Consider the following 15,384-nt stretch of genomic DNA (forward strand, 5'->3'; position numbering starts at 1 on the left):
GGAGGGCACATATTGGGGGTGTCAGGAGGCACACACTGGGGGGGTCAGGAGGCACACACCAGGGGAGGGTCAGGAGGGCATACACTGGGGGGGAGTAGGAGGGCACACACTGGGGGGGAGTCAGGAGGGCACACACTGGGGGGAGTCAGAAGGGAACACATCAGGGGGGGAGTCAGGAGAGCACACAGCAGGGGGCAGTCACGATGCTTTAATGAGCCCAATTTCGCACTGGGCCTCACTGGGTGACAACTGTGGGCAGCGCAACCACTAATGCTGCACGGTCCTCACCCCCTACACTGATGTCTTGCGTCTCACTGGCTGTCTCACACAGCGGAGCGGACTGAAGCCGCCTCTCTGTTTACAGCTACAGGAAAGGGAGGCGGCTTAGGTCAGCTCTGCTGTGTGAGAGGGAGGAGGGAGTCCAAGGGACACAGTGCTGTATCCCACGCTGTTCTGAGGTCTGTAAAGTTGAATGTACTAAAGTTTAATGTCTGCACTTAGGGGGCGTCTTCACTGATGGAAGGGGTTCTGCTCTATACACTGAGAGGGGTCTGTACTGATGGAGAGGGGTCTGCTCCATACACTGAGAGGGGACTGTACTGATGGAGAGGGGTCTGCTTTGAGAGTATCTGCACTCTGCACTAAAGGGGGTCTGCACTGATGGAGGGGGAGTCTGCACTGATGGAAAGGGGTCTGCATTGAAGGGGGTCTGCACTCTGAACTGAAGGGAGTCTCCACTGATGAGGAGGGTCTGCACTGATGGAGGGGGTGGTCTTCACTGATGAAGGGGGGTCTGCACTGATGGAGGGGGGTCTGCACTCTGTACTGAGGGAGAACTGCACTGATGGAGGGGGGTCTGCACTCTGTACTGAGGGAGAACTGCACTGATGGAGGGGGAGTCTGCACTGATGGAGAGGGGTCTGCATTGAAGGGGGTCTGCACTCTGAACTGAGGGGAATCTCCACTGATGAGGAGGGTCTGCGCTGATGGAGGGGGGTGGTCTTCTCTGATGAAGGGGGGTCTGCACTCTGTACTGAGGGAGAACTGCACTGATGGAGGGGGAGCCTGCACTGGTGGAGGGGGGGTCTGCACTGCAGGAGGGGGTCTATACTGAGAGAGAGGGATCTGCAGTTAGTGGAGGGGGATCTGTACTGAGGGGGATTATAGTTGGTGGAGGGGAGTGACACCATTTTTTTCTGCACTGAATGACACCAACCCTAGTGACGCCACTGGCTGAGGTTAGTTCAGGCGGCAGGCAGAGACACGGTCAATTAACAGGCTGAGGTCAGTTCAGAAGGAAGAAAGAAATGTGGTCAATAAACAGTTCAGGCGGCAGGCAGAGGCATCATTTATTAACAGGCCGGGTTCAGTTCAGTGGCAGTGGCAGGCAAATGGGTCCAGGCAGCAGACAGAAACATGGCAGGGAAATGATAGGTAGTAACAAGGGAAATATCATCACGATAGTTACATAGTTAGTAAGGTTGAATAAAGACACCAGTCCATCCAGTTCAACCTGAGTGAGTGTCTACAATTGTCCCTATCCCTGTACATTGCACACTCACATCGGTCCCTACCCTCAAGGAGCCCACAATCCGAGGTCCCCATTCATATACTAGGGTCACATTGGCCTAAATTGATGAAAAAAAATAAAAATTTCAGTTTTTTATTGGATATGTATTATAGTAGAAAGTAAAAAAATATAGTTTTTTTTTTTCAGAATTGTCTGTCTTTTTTTGTTTATAGCACAAAAAATAAAAAATAAAAACTGCAGAGGTGATCAAATACCACCAAAAAAAAACTCTATTTGTGGGGGAAAAAAGTTATCTTGCTACCACGCAATTGTCAGTTAAATTAACGCAGTACCGTTTTTTTTTTTGCTAGAAAATTACTTAGAACCCCCAAACATACATTTTTTTTCTAACACCCTAGAGAATAAAATTGCGGTTGTTGCAATACTTGGTCACACTGTATTTGCACAGTGGTCTTACATCGCACTTTTTTTTGGAAAAAGTACCCTTTTTTGATTTAAAAAACGAGACAACAGTAAAGTTAGCCCAATTTTTTTATATTGTTACGCTGATAATAGATAATATTATGCTAAGTAAATTGATACCCAACATGTCACATTTCAAAATTGCGCCAGCTCGTGGAATGGCGACAAATGTTTACCCTTAAAAATCTCCGTAGGCGATGTTTAAAACAAATTCTACAGGTTGCATGTTTTGAGTTACAGAGGAGGTCTAGGGCTAGAATTATTGCTCTCGCTCTAAAGATCGCGGTGATACCTCACATATGTGGTTTGAACACTGTATGCAATTGTTTCTGCACACGAGCTCGGCGGGACGGGAGCACATTTTAATTGTTTTTTTGTTTTTATTTATTTTACCTTTTATTTTTTATTTTTACAAAAAAAAAAAAAGGGTCACTTTTATTCCTATGACAAGGAATGTAAACATCCCTTGTAATAGAAAAAAAGCATGACAGGACCTCTTATATATGGGGTCAAAAAGACCTCACATCTCATATTTACACTAAAATGGCCTTAAGAGTTATGGGCAGAAGAGACGTTTTGATGTCGCCTCAGCTCTGCAATGGTATGGAGACTGGTGGAGGCCATCTTCCCCCTCACTCGTCTCCATTTCACACAAGGGACAGCATTCGATCGCCTCCGCCGCTGCAGGTGACTCCGGCAAGCGGTGGAGGGCAACGAAGAGCAGCGGGAGGGAGGACGGCCGCCGATAAAAGTGATCTCACGGTGAATCCGATGCAGAGACCACTATTATCGGGGAAACCAGACCGCCACTCGAACAAGAGGATATTGGGATTATGGTAGCTGCTGCCATAACAACGGTATTCTTCTTCAAAGTTAGGACGTATATCGACATGCGGCAGTCTGGAAGTGGATAAGAACCAAGATATCTTCATTCCTCCAACTGGCCGACTCCCCCGTGTTCAGCCTGGTGGAAACCAGTTGTTGTGGGAAGCCCTTCCTAATGGGTCCAACTGGACTTTAAGCTACAATTTTGTGCAGATAAAAGTGGCAAAAAAGGGGCAAGCTTGTATAAAATATCAATTAAAATGTGTTACACTATCAAGATAAAGTACTAGTGTATCAATACTTCAATCACATTATAAAGCAAATAAAGTGTTTAAACAAACATGATTACGTGCAAATAAATTGATTCTTATAGGAAAAGTGCTCCGTGCATAGCAGTCCATAAATGAATATATGTGACCCCCAAATCCAATGATCCTGTGTATACACCTCTTCATACCCGAGTGCGCACCCCACTCACAATCCACTTACCGACATGTAAGACCTCAAAGATGGAATGTTTAGGGCCCCGCGGCTGTGGGGAGGGGGCCCCAAGGGCGGATCGGCTCTGCTCCCAGATCTCCAATCTCAATCAGGAAAATTCTTCTTCTTTTTTTCGCTGCCGCTAGAGGTCCATGGCCAACGGAGACAATGTCTCCACAGGTGGCCATTTTCCCGAAGACCAAAACAAACAATTACGGTTTAGTAATGGTCGGGTGGCTGCCAATAGAATTTAGGCCGTGGCACCGCCCACCTCCCGCCCCGCTGCCGTCTTTCTGTGACCTGATGTGGGAAGGGGCAGGGTGGGCGGCGCCGCAGCTCAATTGCTATTGGCAGCCACCCAGCTATTTTGTCTCATTCTGTTTAGTAATGGCAGCGGAGAGAGTCTTCACTGCTGGGAATGCCTGATGTAAGGAAAGGGGGGGGGGCTCCATTGGTGGATGCCTGGTGTAAGGGAGGACTCAGCTGGCAATGCCTGATGTTGGGGAGGACTCAGCTGGCAATGTCTGATGTAAGGGAGGACTCAGCTGGCAATGCCTGATGTAAGGGAGGACTCCGCTGGCAATGCCTGATGTAAGGGATGATTCAGCTGGCAATGCCTGATGTAAGTGAGGACTCAGCTGGCATTGTCTGATGTAAGGGAGGACTCAGCTGGCAATGCCTGATGTAAGGGATGACTCAGCTGGCAATGCCTGATGTAAGGGATGACTCAGCTGGCAATGCCTGATGTAAGGAGGGGCTCTGCTGGGAATGCCTGATGTAAGGAGGAACTTTTGCTGGGGACATTATATAAATAATGCACTTCAATCATCCTGACACCATACCAACTATGGTGGGGGGGGGAGTATTATATGTGGGGTGTATATTATCAGTGGGGGGCACCAGACAGTATTATATGTGGGGTGTATGTTATCAGTGTAGGGGCAGTATTATATGTGGGGTGTATGTTATCGGTGGGGGGGCAGGCTTTGGTGAGCAGAGACCTCCTTTACACCAGAGTCACACCACAGTGTCAGGTGTGATTGTGTGGCAATGGCAAATGGTTTAAATAGCTCATGGTATCACAGGTCAGGTAGAGGGTCCCTTAGCATAATTTTGCTTAGGGCCCCAGGGAGGTCAGGATCAGCACTGATTATTATACAGGATTTACTGTATATAGCACCAACAGTTTACGCAGCGCTTTACAATATAAAAGGCAAACAATACAGTTATAATACAATAAAATACAAGAGGATTAAGAGGGCCAAGGTTGCTCTAAGTCTCTGGCGATTTGCCTCGCTAGATAGATCCACTTCTTTACTTGGGATGGCATTAAAGTCTCCACATAAAACAACATGTCTACGATGGTGGGAGGGGACTTTCTTCCAAATTTTTTTTCAGAAATGGCAGTTGTTTAGAGTTGGGTAGATAAACATTGACTAGTTTGTAGACAGCTTTGTTAATTTCACAGACCAGTATTATGAATCTGACAGAGCCGTCCAAGTGAACCTCGAATTGGGTGAATTGGACAGAATTTTTAATAGCTACTGTATGGCAACACCCCTTTTCTTTGACAAGGTACTGGCCATGCATACATGTGGAAATGTTGGAGGTTTATGTATAGTAAAGTATGTCTTTTGGAAGCACATGACGTCACACCTTAATTTACAAGCTTTCGTCCAGGCCAACTGTCTTTTATTTGGGCTATTTAAGCTCTTTACATTAATGAAGGATATTGTAATTGCCATTGTGGTTTAGATGTTAAGCTGAAGCAGACTGTGGGAGTGGTGCAATACAAATGTCAAGAATGGAGGGTTGTTACCTTATAGATGATCCTTCAGGATAGAAACCGGGTATATACTAGACATGTGCGCCATCAATAAATTTGTTTATTTTTGTTATGTTCCGTTTCGTATTAGCCATTAATTCGGATTTGTACGAAATACAAATTTTGGTTAGGTTCGTTAACTTTTGATAACAATTACGAACATTTGTTATGATGAATTTAAAAAGCAAAAAATACCTTTCTCAATAGGGCAGTCGTCGACTCATTATGCTCATTATGAGGGTCTCCCACCATCCCTGTGCTGTGCTGACTTCCTGGGTTTGTACCCCTGCTGTGCTCAATCTGAGGGGCTCCCACCTTCCCTGTGCTGTGCTGATTTTCTGGGCTTTTAACTTCATCATAACGAATAATTGTTAATTATTACGACAATAATAAAACGATATTAACGAACATTCTTATTTTGTCTGATTCTGAATCTGCCATCGACTACCAGTAACAGTCTCCCACTTCCATATTAAAAAAGGTAATTTTCCCAACCCTCACTCACCCGCAGAAGAAAACCTGTGATTGGTCAACAAAACACCATTCACATTTCCGATGTAATGGAATTTGGATCCAAAATTGGTCAACGAAATGTTGTATTTCGTATACAATTCAGAAGCATAGAAATTTGTATTTCGGATGCTTCCGAATGTACGAATTTTCAGAAATTCGTACAAATTTTTGATTTGTACAAAACCAACTGCACATGTCTAGTGTATACCAAGTCAGTGTTGAACGGGTTGTAGGAGGAGTGTAGTCAGTTAATAAAAAGTCAGGTTTCCAGGCCTGGCTGAGAGCCTTTGAAGCATAAATTTCAAAGAAGAGAAAATAAATTTTAATAGTAACTAGTGAACTTAAAAAAAGCAACAATTCTGCAACAGAATCTGCACGGAAGTATATCCGCTAGAGCTAGTGGGGTTAAATAGAGAATCTCTACAGTGTGGTGTTTTCCAGGGCCACCAAATAGGAAAATGATTTGTGCTGAGAAAAGATTTGTAGGATTCACCCAGCTTCGTCATCAGAACCATCATGCATGGATGGTGGTGAGCGGGAAGGGCATCCATCCCCTGTGTCTTGTGAATCCAGTATGCGCCATTGTCGCCGATGGCATAGACCATTTTGTGCTGACTTGATTGCATAGCTGTTGTCATCCTTTGTAATAAGCAGTTTTGCTGGATATGCCCAACGGTAAGCAATTTGATGGACGTGTAGAGGTTTTGTGATGGTTGTGAGTTGCCTCCATTGTTACATAGTGTATGCAGAGAGATCAGCATAAAACAATAAATCCTGCAGGCTTTGTGGCAATTTATCTCGGATTCTGTTGTGTTTCCTGAATTGTTCTTTAACATGATAAAAGTGAATTCTGGCAATGGTATCTCTGGGAAGATGAGCCGGTATGTGTTTTGGCTTTGGCAAACTGTGGATGCGGTCTATAAGCAGGTCTTCCAAAGGAGCATCTGGTAGTGCTTCTTTTAGATTGTTGGTGAAGAATGTTTTCAAATCCGGGGGTTTAATAGATTCAGGGATCCCCATATCTTAACGTTATTTCTCCTCGACCTATCTTCTAGCTCGGCTAATTTGGCCTTCATCCAGAGGATCTCATCATCTCTCTCATTATGAGCATCAACCAGCTCATTAAAGGTGGATGCAAACTCTCCCATCTTAGACTCCACATGTGAAACTCTATCAGTCACTGCATTCATTTCTGATTTGAACTGCTGGGCAAGAGACAGTATGTCAGCATTAGGGATGAGCCGAACACCCCCCGCGTTCGTAACGAACGTTAGAACCCCATTGAAGTCTATGGGACTCGAACGTTCGAAATTGAAAGTGCTAATTTTAACGGCTGATATGCAAGATACTGTCCTAAAAAGGGTTTGGGGACCTGACTCCTGCCTCAGGGGACATGGGTCAATGCAATAAAAAGTTTTAAAAGCGGCCGTTTTGGCGGGAGCACTGATTTTAATGACGATTAAAGTGAAAAAAAAAATGAAATATTCCTTTAAATATGGTGCCTGGGGGGTGTCTGTAGTATGCCTGTGAAGTGCCACGTGTTTCCCGTGTTTAGAACAGTCCCTGCACAAAATGACATTAAACGGAAATAACACCATTTAAAACTGCTTGCGGTTTTAATGTTATATCTGGTTCCTGCAATATGGTTGAAAATCATTCAGAAAAATGGCATGGGTAGCCCTCCCTGCCCATTACCAGCCTATTTGGGTCTTGTACACATATTAAGGGGAACCCCGTACCCATATTAAAAAAAGGAAATGTGTGTGGCCCCCAGGCCCTATATACTCAGAACAGCAGTATACAGGTGGTGCAAACAAGACAGGGACTGTGTAGGTTTGTTGTGTTAAGTTGAATCTGTTTGTAATTTTCAACTGGTACATTTTTAAAGTGTAGCTCCAGTCAAAAAAAACTATTTTTAAGCTTTTTGGAAAACATAGGGAAGGGTTATCACCCCTGTATAATTTGTTTTGTCGTCCATCTTTTTTCATCTCACTTGCTGTTGTCTCCTTCCGTTTGCAAGTAGGAGATGTTTGTAAATTGGATGTTTGAAAGTAGGGGCCTGCCCTATATGCTCTGCAGAAATGGCGGAACAAGGTGTTGGTTTTGCCACAACATTGTAAGCCCTCAAAGTGACTCTTGGTGGGCGCTGGAGCGCCCTGCTGTGAACGATTATATCAAGAATTGTAATTACATGCCATTGTTGAACAGTGGTAGAAAAATTGACCTTTGGTGGTTGTGGTGCTGGTGCCACAACACTATAAGTCCTCACCGTTACTCTGGGTGGGCACAGGAAGGGGCCCTCCTGTGAAATATTATATCAAGAATTGTAATTACATGTCCCTGTTAAACAGGGGCAGAAAAATTGGGCCTTAGGCACTGGTGCCATCACACTGCAACCTCTGCCATATACTCTAGTTTTATTGCAGGAATTAGCCCTGCTGCAAAGCATTGCATCAAAAATTGTACTTAAACGCCCCTGTTAAACAGGGGCAGAAAAATTGGGCCTTAGGCACTGGTGCCATCACACTGCAACCTCTGCCATATACTCTAGTTTTATTGCAGGAATTAGCCCTGCTGCAAAGCATTGCATCAAAAATTTTACTTAAACGCCCCTGTTAAACAGGGGCAGAAAAATTGGGCCTTAGGCACTGGTGCCATCACACTGCAACCTCTGCCATATACTCTAGTTTTATTGCAGGAATTAGCCCTGCTGCAAAGCATTGCATCAAAAATTGTACTTAAACGCCCCTGTTAAACAGGGGCAGAAAAATTGGGCTGCTGGCATCACCCAGAACCAAAAATGTTCTTCCAACATATCAGCGGAGGAGGAAGAGGATAGACAATCAACATAACAGGACAGTCACTCAGCATCAGCATAGGCAGTCTTGAAGGGATGTGGTATTTCAAAAAAAAAATATTCGGTTACATCAGCTTCAGGTGCTTGGTAGCTGTGGGTGATCCAAGACTGATTCATCTTGATGAAGGTCAGTCGATCAACTGATTCGGTGGACAGGCGCACCCTGTGATCGGTAACGAAGCCACCAGCAGCACTGAAGGTGCGTTCCCGAAAGAACGCTGGATGCAGGACAGGCCAGTAGCTCAATTGCATACTGTGCAAGCTCTGGCCAGTGATCCATCCTCAAGACCCAGTAAGCCAGAGGATTTTCAGTGGGAAAGGTGTCCAAGTCTGACCTTGCCTCTAGGTATTCCTGCACCATGTAAATTAGACGCTGGCGATGGGTGCTGGAACCAATCATACCTTGGGGCTGCGGACTAAAAAATTGTCTGAAAGCATCAGTCAGCCGGCCACCTTCTCCACCGCTCCTTCTGACTGATGCCTCAGCAACACGTTGTCCAGGACCAGGAGTTTGTGACCTCCCAGTCTCTGGGAACGCGTTGCACAGAGCTTTCTGCAAGGCCTCCCGGAGATGTCTCATCCTCTGCTCCCTCTGCGATGGCAAGATAAGGTCGGCAACCTTACCCTTGTACCGTGGATCAAGGAGAGTGGCCAGCCAGTAATGGTCCCTCTCCTTGATCCGAAGAATACGAGGATCCTTCCGCAGGCTTTGCAGGATCAGGGAGGCCATGCAGCGTAGGTTAGCTGAGGCATTCGGTCCGGAGTCCTCTGGGTCACTAAGGACAACATGATCCGCAGCTACCTCCTCCCAGCCACGTACAAGTCCACGTGTTTCTTGGGACTGTAAATCATCCCTATAAGACTGCTGCTGCTGCTGCTGATGCTGAGTGCCAGCCTCCACCTCCATGCTGACACAATCATCCTCCTCCTCCTCTTCCTCCTCCTCACCCTCTTCCTGTGTGATGGGTGGCACAGCAGGAACACTGTCTGGATAAAGGGGGCCTTGAGAGGCAAGGAAGTCCTCCTCTTCCTGCCTCTGTTCTGCCTCAAGTGCCCTGTCCATTATTCCACGCAGCGTATGCTCCAAGAGGTGGACAAGAGGTACAGTGTCACTGATGCATGCACTGTCACTGCTCACCATCCTTGTGGCCTCCTCAAACGGTGACAGGACAGTGCATGCATCCCTGATCATGCCCCACTGGCGTGGTGAGAAAAAACCAAGCTCCCCTGACCCTGTCCTGGTGCCGTAGTCGCACAGGTACTCATTGATGGCCCTCTGCTGCGTGTGCAGCCGCTGCAGCATGGCCAATGTTGAGTTCCATCTGGTGGGCATGTCACATATAAGGCGGTTCTTGGGCAGGTTCAACTCCTTTTGGAGCTCAGCCAGCCGAGCACAGGCATCAAATGATCGGCGGAAATGCACACAGACTCTCCTGGCCTGTTTCAGGACATCCTGTAAGCCGGGGTACCTGCCCAAGAACCGCTGCACCACCAGGTTAAGGACGTGAGCTACACAGGGCACATGGGTCAGTTTTCCCTGTCGGAGGGCGGAGAGGAGGTTGGTGCCATTGTCGCAAACCACCATTCCTGGCTTAAGCTGGCGTGGCATCAACCACCTCTCGGCCTGCCCCTGCAGAGCTGACAAAACATCCGCCCCAGTGTGGCTCCTGTCCCCCAAACAAACCAGCGCAAGCACGGCATGGCATCGTTTTGCCTGCGTACTTGCGTAGCCCCTGCAACGCCTACGGAGCACCGCTGGTTCTGAGGACAGAGCACTGGAAGAGGCCATGGAGGAAGAAGAAGAGGAGGGGGTGGAGGAGAGAGGTGTGTCACAACCAATAGTAGCATTTTGGAGGCGTGGTGGCTGAACAACCTCCAACACTACTGCACCTTGTCCTGCATCCTTCCCAGCAGCCAGAAGAGTGACCCAATGGGCCGTGAAAGACAGGTAACGTCCCTGTCCATGCCTGCTGGACCATGAGTCAGCGGTAATATGCACCTTACCGCTGACCGCCCTGTCCAGCGAGGCAAGGACATTGCCTTCCACATGCCGGTAGAGAGCCGGAATCGCCTTCCGTGAGAAAAAGTGGCGTTTGGGGACCTGCCACTGAGGAACCGCACATTGTACAAACTCACGCAAGGGGGCCGAGTCTACCAACTGAAAAGGCAGCAGTTGAAGTGCTAGCAATTTAGCCAAGCTAGCATTCAACCGCTGGGCATGTGGATGGCTGGGAGTAAATTTCTTCCGCCGGTCCAGCAGCTGGGGCAGGGACATTTGCCTGCTATAATCGGATGTGGATGTACCACTAGCAGAGTTCCCGGAAGCACTTGGCTGTGACACACCTAATTCTACACCTTCATTCCTCTCAGAGCAGGTTTCAGAGAGGACTGAAGGTCTAGTGGGGTTGGAGATGCCAGTTGATGAGGAGCAAGGAGAGGTCCGCTTTGTTCTTTGGTGTGGGTCTTTGAGGTATGCTTGCCAACGAGCTGCATGGCAGGTCAACATATGTCTGGTCAAGCATGTGGTGCCCAAGCGGCTGATGTTTTGGCCACGTGAGATACGCTTGAGACATATGTTGCAAATAGCAGCGGTGCGATCTGATGCACTCGTCTCAAAAAAGGCCCACACCAAAGAACTTTTAGAATAACGCGCAGAGGAAGCGCTCTGCGCAGGCGGAGCTCTGCGGTGTGATTCAGTCGGTGTGCTGCCCCTAAGCTGGCCCCCGGAGGGCATCCTGCCTCGTTGGACATGTGCCTCCTCCTCCTCCTCCTCCCTCCTTCCAGGCACCCACGTGGAGTCAGTGCCCTCATCATCCCCTCCCTCTTCATCGCTGTAGCAAACCTGGCAGTATGCTGCAGCTTGTGGAACATGACTGCCAGATTGTTGTGCTTCTTGAGCATCCTCTCTCTCTGCGCTCACGCTACTGCCTTCCTCTAGCTGAGTGTCATCATCAGAGCCCACCAAACACTGGGCATCCTCCTGGAGCATGTACCCAACACTGTGCTCAAAGAGTTCAGGAGACTCCTCAGGAGGACGTGGTGGGTCTAGGGAAGGAGTCACTGATGATGACATTGAGAGGAGGGACGACGATGTGTTGGCAGCTGCTTTTCTACTACCCTGAGACTGGGTGAGAGAGGATGAGGAGGATGAAGAGGGCTTGGTCATCCACTCTACCAAGTCGTTGGCATGTTGCGGTTCAACATGTTCAGCTGCAGAAAAGAAGGACAAGCATGTCCCATGGCCACGTGCTGCTGACAATGCACCGCGTCCACGACCAGCACTGTTGTCTCTAGACACAGAGCCTGCTTGCCCTCTTTTATCGGCTCGCGCCTGTCTGCCTCTCCTTGCTGGCCTTCCAGACATGGTAATGGCCTGAAGGGAGTTGGGTAAAACAGTAGTTGGGTAGTTTATATTGTGCTGGAGGCACACAATACCCACTAACTCCTGCAGATGCCTTTTTTATAGAACAGCAGAGTTAAAGGGGTATATACAGATGTATACTGTGCTGTGCTGGAAGCACACACAACTTCCAATAACTCCTGCAGATGACAATCGGGCCCAAATAGAGAACAGCTATGTAGGTGGATTATAGCGGTATGTACTGGGTACAGAGCACGCACACAGCACGCACTATCTCCTGAGTGACACTACTGACTGCAAGCTCTATTGTTAAAGATGGACCACTAGCTATATAGGTGAGGTGAATATCACGGTGTATACTGCGGTCAGGGCACGCAGACAATAACCAGAAAACAGCAGAGTTAAAGGGGTATATACAGATGTATACTGTGCTGTGCTGGAAGCACACACAACTTCCAATAACTCCTGCAGATGTCAATCGGGCCCAAATAGAGAACAGCTATGTAGGTGGATTATAGCGGTATGTACTGGGTACAGAGCACACACACAGCACGCACTATCTCCTGAGTGACACTACTGACTGCAAGCTCTATTGTTAAAGATGGACCACTAGCTATATAGGTGAGGTGAATATCACGGTGTATACTGCGGTCAGGGCACGCAGACAATAACCAGAAAACAGCAGAGTTAAAGGGGTATATACAGATGTATACTGTGCTGTGCTGGAAGCACACACAACTTCCAATAACTCCTGCAGATGACAATCGGGCTCAAATAGAGAACAGCTATGTAGGTGTATATAGTGGTATGTACTGGGTACAGAGCACGCAGACAGCACGCACTAACACTACTGACTCTAAGCTCTATTATTAAAGCTAAATCACTAGCTATATAGGTGAGGTGAATATAGTGGTGTATACTGCGGTCAGGGCACAGACAGTAACCACTACACAAGAGCAAGATAGGAAATCAGCCAAAAACGATTGGTGTGTAACTGTGTTGAAGGTACACAGAACACCCACTGCTTCAGACGCCAACACACTGCACGAGGCTGCCTTAATGGCGGCCTTATATAGTGTGGGGCGTGCACTACACAGCCTGAGCTATGATTGGCCACAGGCAGGATGCCTGTGGCCAACCATGGCTCTCCTCCCTGCTGGCGCTGCGATTGGCCAAGCATGCGGGGTCACAGTGCATGCTTGGCCAATCGTGAGACAGCAATGCATTGCGCCATCGCAGTGCATTGTGGGCCACACGAATTTTGCCGCGAACGGCCCAAACGTTCGGAATTCGGCGAACGCACGAACGACCGATGTTCGAGTCGAACATGCGTTCGACTCGAACACGAAGCTCATCCCTAGTCAGCATGTATAGTGGATCTTAGGGACACCTGCATGTCCTTTAGTGTTATGTCTAGGACTGGTTGGTTCAGTGTAGGAAATTCAGATATAGAATATTGTAGTTCCCTGGTGTAATCTAGGGAAGATTAAAATTAGCTCACCTCTGCCTTGCCCCCCCCCCCCCCCACATCTCGATATTTAGGCAAAATAGGTAATAGGAAGACGCACTTGAACAATTAATTTAAATTATAGGAAATCAAACAGGCTCTTGCACTAAATTTAATTTATTTAAGATCTAACTGATTGCAGTGTATGGTCACCTTTTAAAGATCAAGATCTGAAAATATAAATTTATTGGGTTTAGAAACACTTCTCTGTTCTTTGTATTGTATTGAAAGATTTTGGTAAAAAAAAATAAAAAAAACACATTTCAAAGATATATTAGAAGTAATAGGAATTAGATTAGCATCAAAAGGGTTAATTAACCACTTCTCGACCAGCGCATGATGATGTACGTCGACAGAATGGCACGGGCAGGCATATTGGCGTACAGGTACGTCCAATATTCAATGCCGCCCTGCCATCGGGAGCGCGCCGCCGGCGGCGTGCTCCCGCGCTGGTCGGGACCCCCGTGAGTCCGGTCGCGGGACCCGCGGACTCGATCGCCGTGGACTCGATCGCCGCGGGCATCCCCGCGATCGTCTCACGGAGCGGCCGAATGGAGGAAATGCCGAGTAAACAGCATTTCTCCATTCTGCCTAGCAACTAGTGACGCTGATCTCTGCTCCATGTGATTGGAGCAAAGATCAGTGTTCACTATATGAAAGCCCAACCCCCCCACAGTTAGTAACACACCCCTAGGAACACTTAACCCCTACACTGCCACCCACCGGTTAACCCCTTCACTGCCAGTGTCATTTACACAGGAATCACTGCATTTATATAGCAGTGATTACTGTATAAATGACAATGGTCCCAAAAATGTGTCAAAAATGTCCGATGGGTCCCCCACAATGTCGCAGTCACAATAAAAATCGCTGATCGCCGCCATTACTAGTAAAAAAAAGAATAAAAAATTATTAATAAAAATGCTATAAAACTATCCCTATTTTGTAAACGCTATAACTTTTGCTCAAACCAATCAATAATCGCTTATTGCGATTTTTTTTTACCAAAAATATGTAGAAGAATACGTATTGGCCTAAACTGAGGGAAAAAAATGTTTTTTTATATATTTTTGGGGGATATTTATTAGAACAAAAAGTAAAAAATAATGCGTTTTTTTCAAAATTGTCGCTCTATTTTTGTTTATAGCGCAAAAAATAAAAACCGCAGGGGTGATCAAATACCACCAAAAGAAAGCTCTATTTGTGGGGGAAAAAAGTTATCTTGCGACCACGCAATTGTCAGTTAAATTAACGCAGTACCGTTTTTTTTTTTGCTAGAAAATTACTTAGAACCCCCAAACATACATTTTTTTTCTAACACCCTAGAGAATAAAATGGCGGTTGTTGCAATACTTGGTCACACGGTATTTGCACAGTGGTCTTACATCGCACTTTTTTTGGAAAAAGTACACTTTTTTGATTTAAAAAACGAGACAACAGTAAAGTTAGCCCAATTTTTTTATATTGTTACGCTGATAATAGATAATATTATGCTAAGTAAATTGATACCCAACATGTCACATTTCAAAATTGCGCCAGCTCGTGGAATGGCGACAAATGTTTACCCTTAAAAATCTCCGTAGGCGATGTTTAAAACAAATTCTACAAGTTGCATGTTTTGAGTTACAGAGGAGGTCTAGGGCTAGAATTATTGCTCTCGCTCTAAAGATCGCGGTGATACCTCACATATGTGGTTTGAACACTGTATGCAATTGTTTCTGCACACGAGCTCGGCGGGACGGGAGCACATTTTAATTGTTTTTTTGTTTTTATTTATTTTACCTTTTATTTTTTATTTTTACAAAAAAAAAAAAAAAGGGTCACTTTTATTCCTATGACATGGAATGTAAACATCCCTTGTAATAGAAAAAAAGCATGACAGGACCTCTTATATATGGGGTCAAAAAGACCTCACATCTCATATTTACACTAAAATGGCCTTAAGAGTTATGGGCAGAAGAGACGTTTTGATGTCGCCTCAGCTCTGCAATGGTATGGAGACTGGTGGAGGCCATCTTCCCCC

Source organism: Lithobates pipiens, unplaced genomic scaffold (assembly GCF_037356315.1).
Source record: "Lithobates pipiens isolate NorthernLeopardFrog02 unplaced genomic scaffold, aLitPip1_a1.2 Scaffold_19, whole genome shotgun sequence".
NCBI classification, from domain to species: domain Eukaryota; kingdom Metazoa; phylum Chordata; class Amphibia; order Anura; family Ranidae; genus Lithobates; species Lithobates pipiens.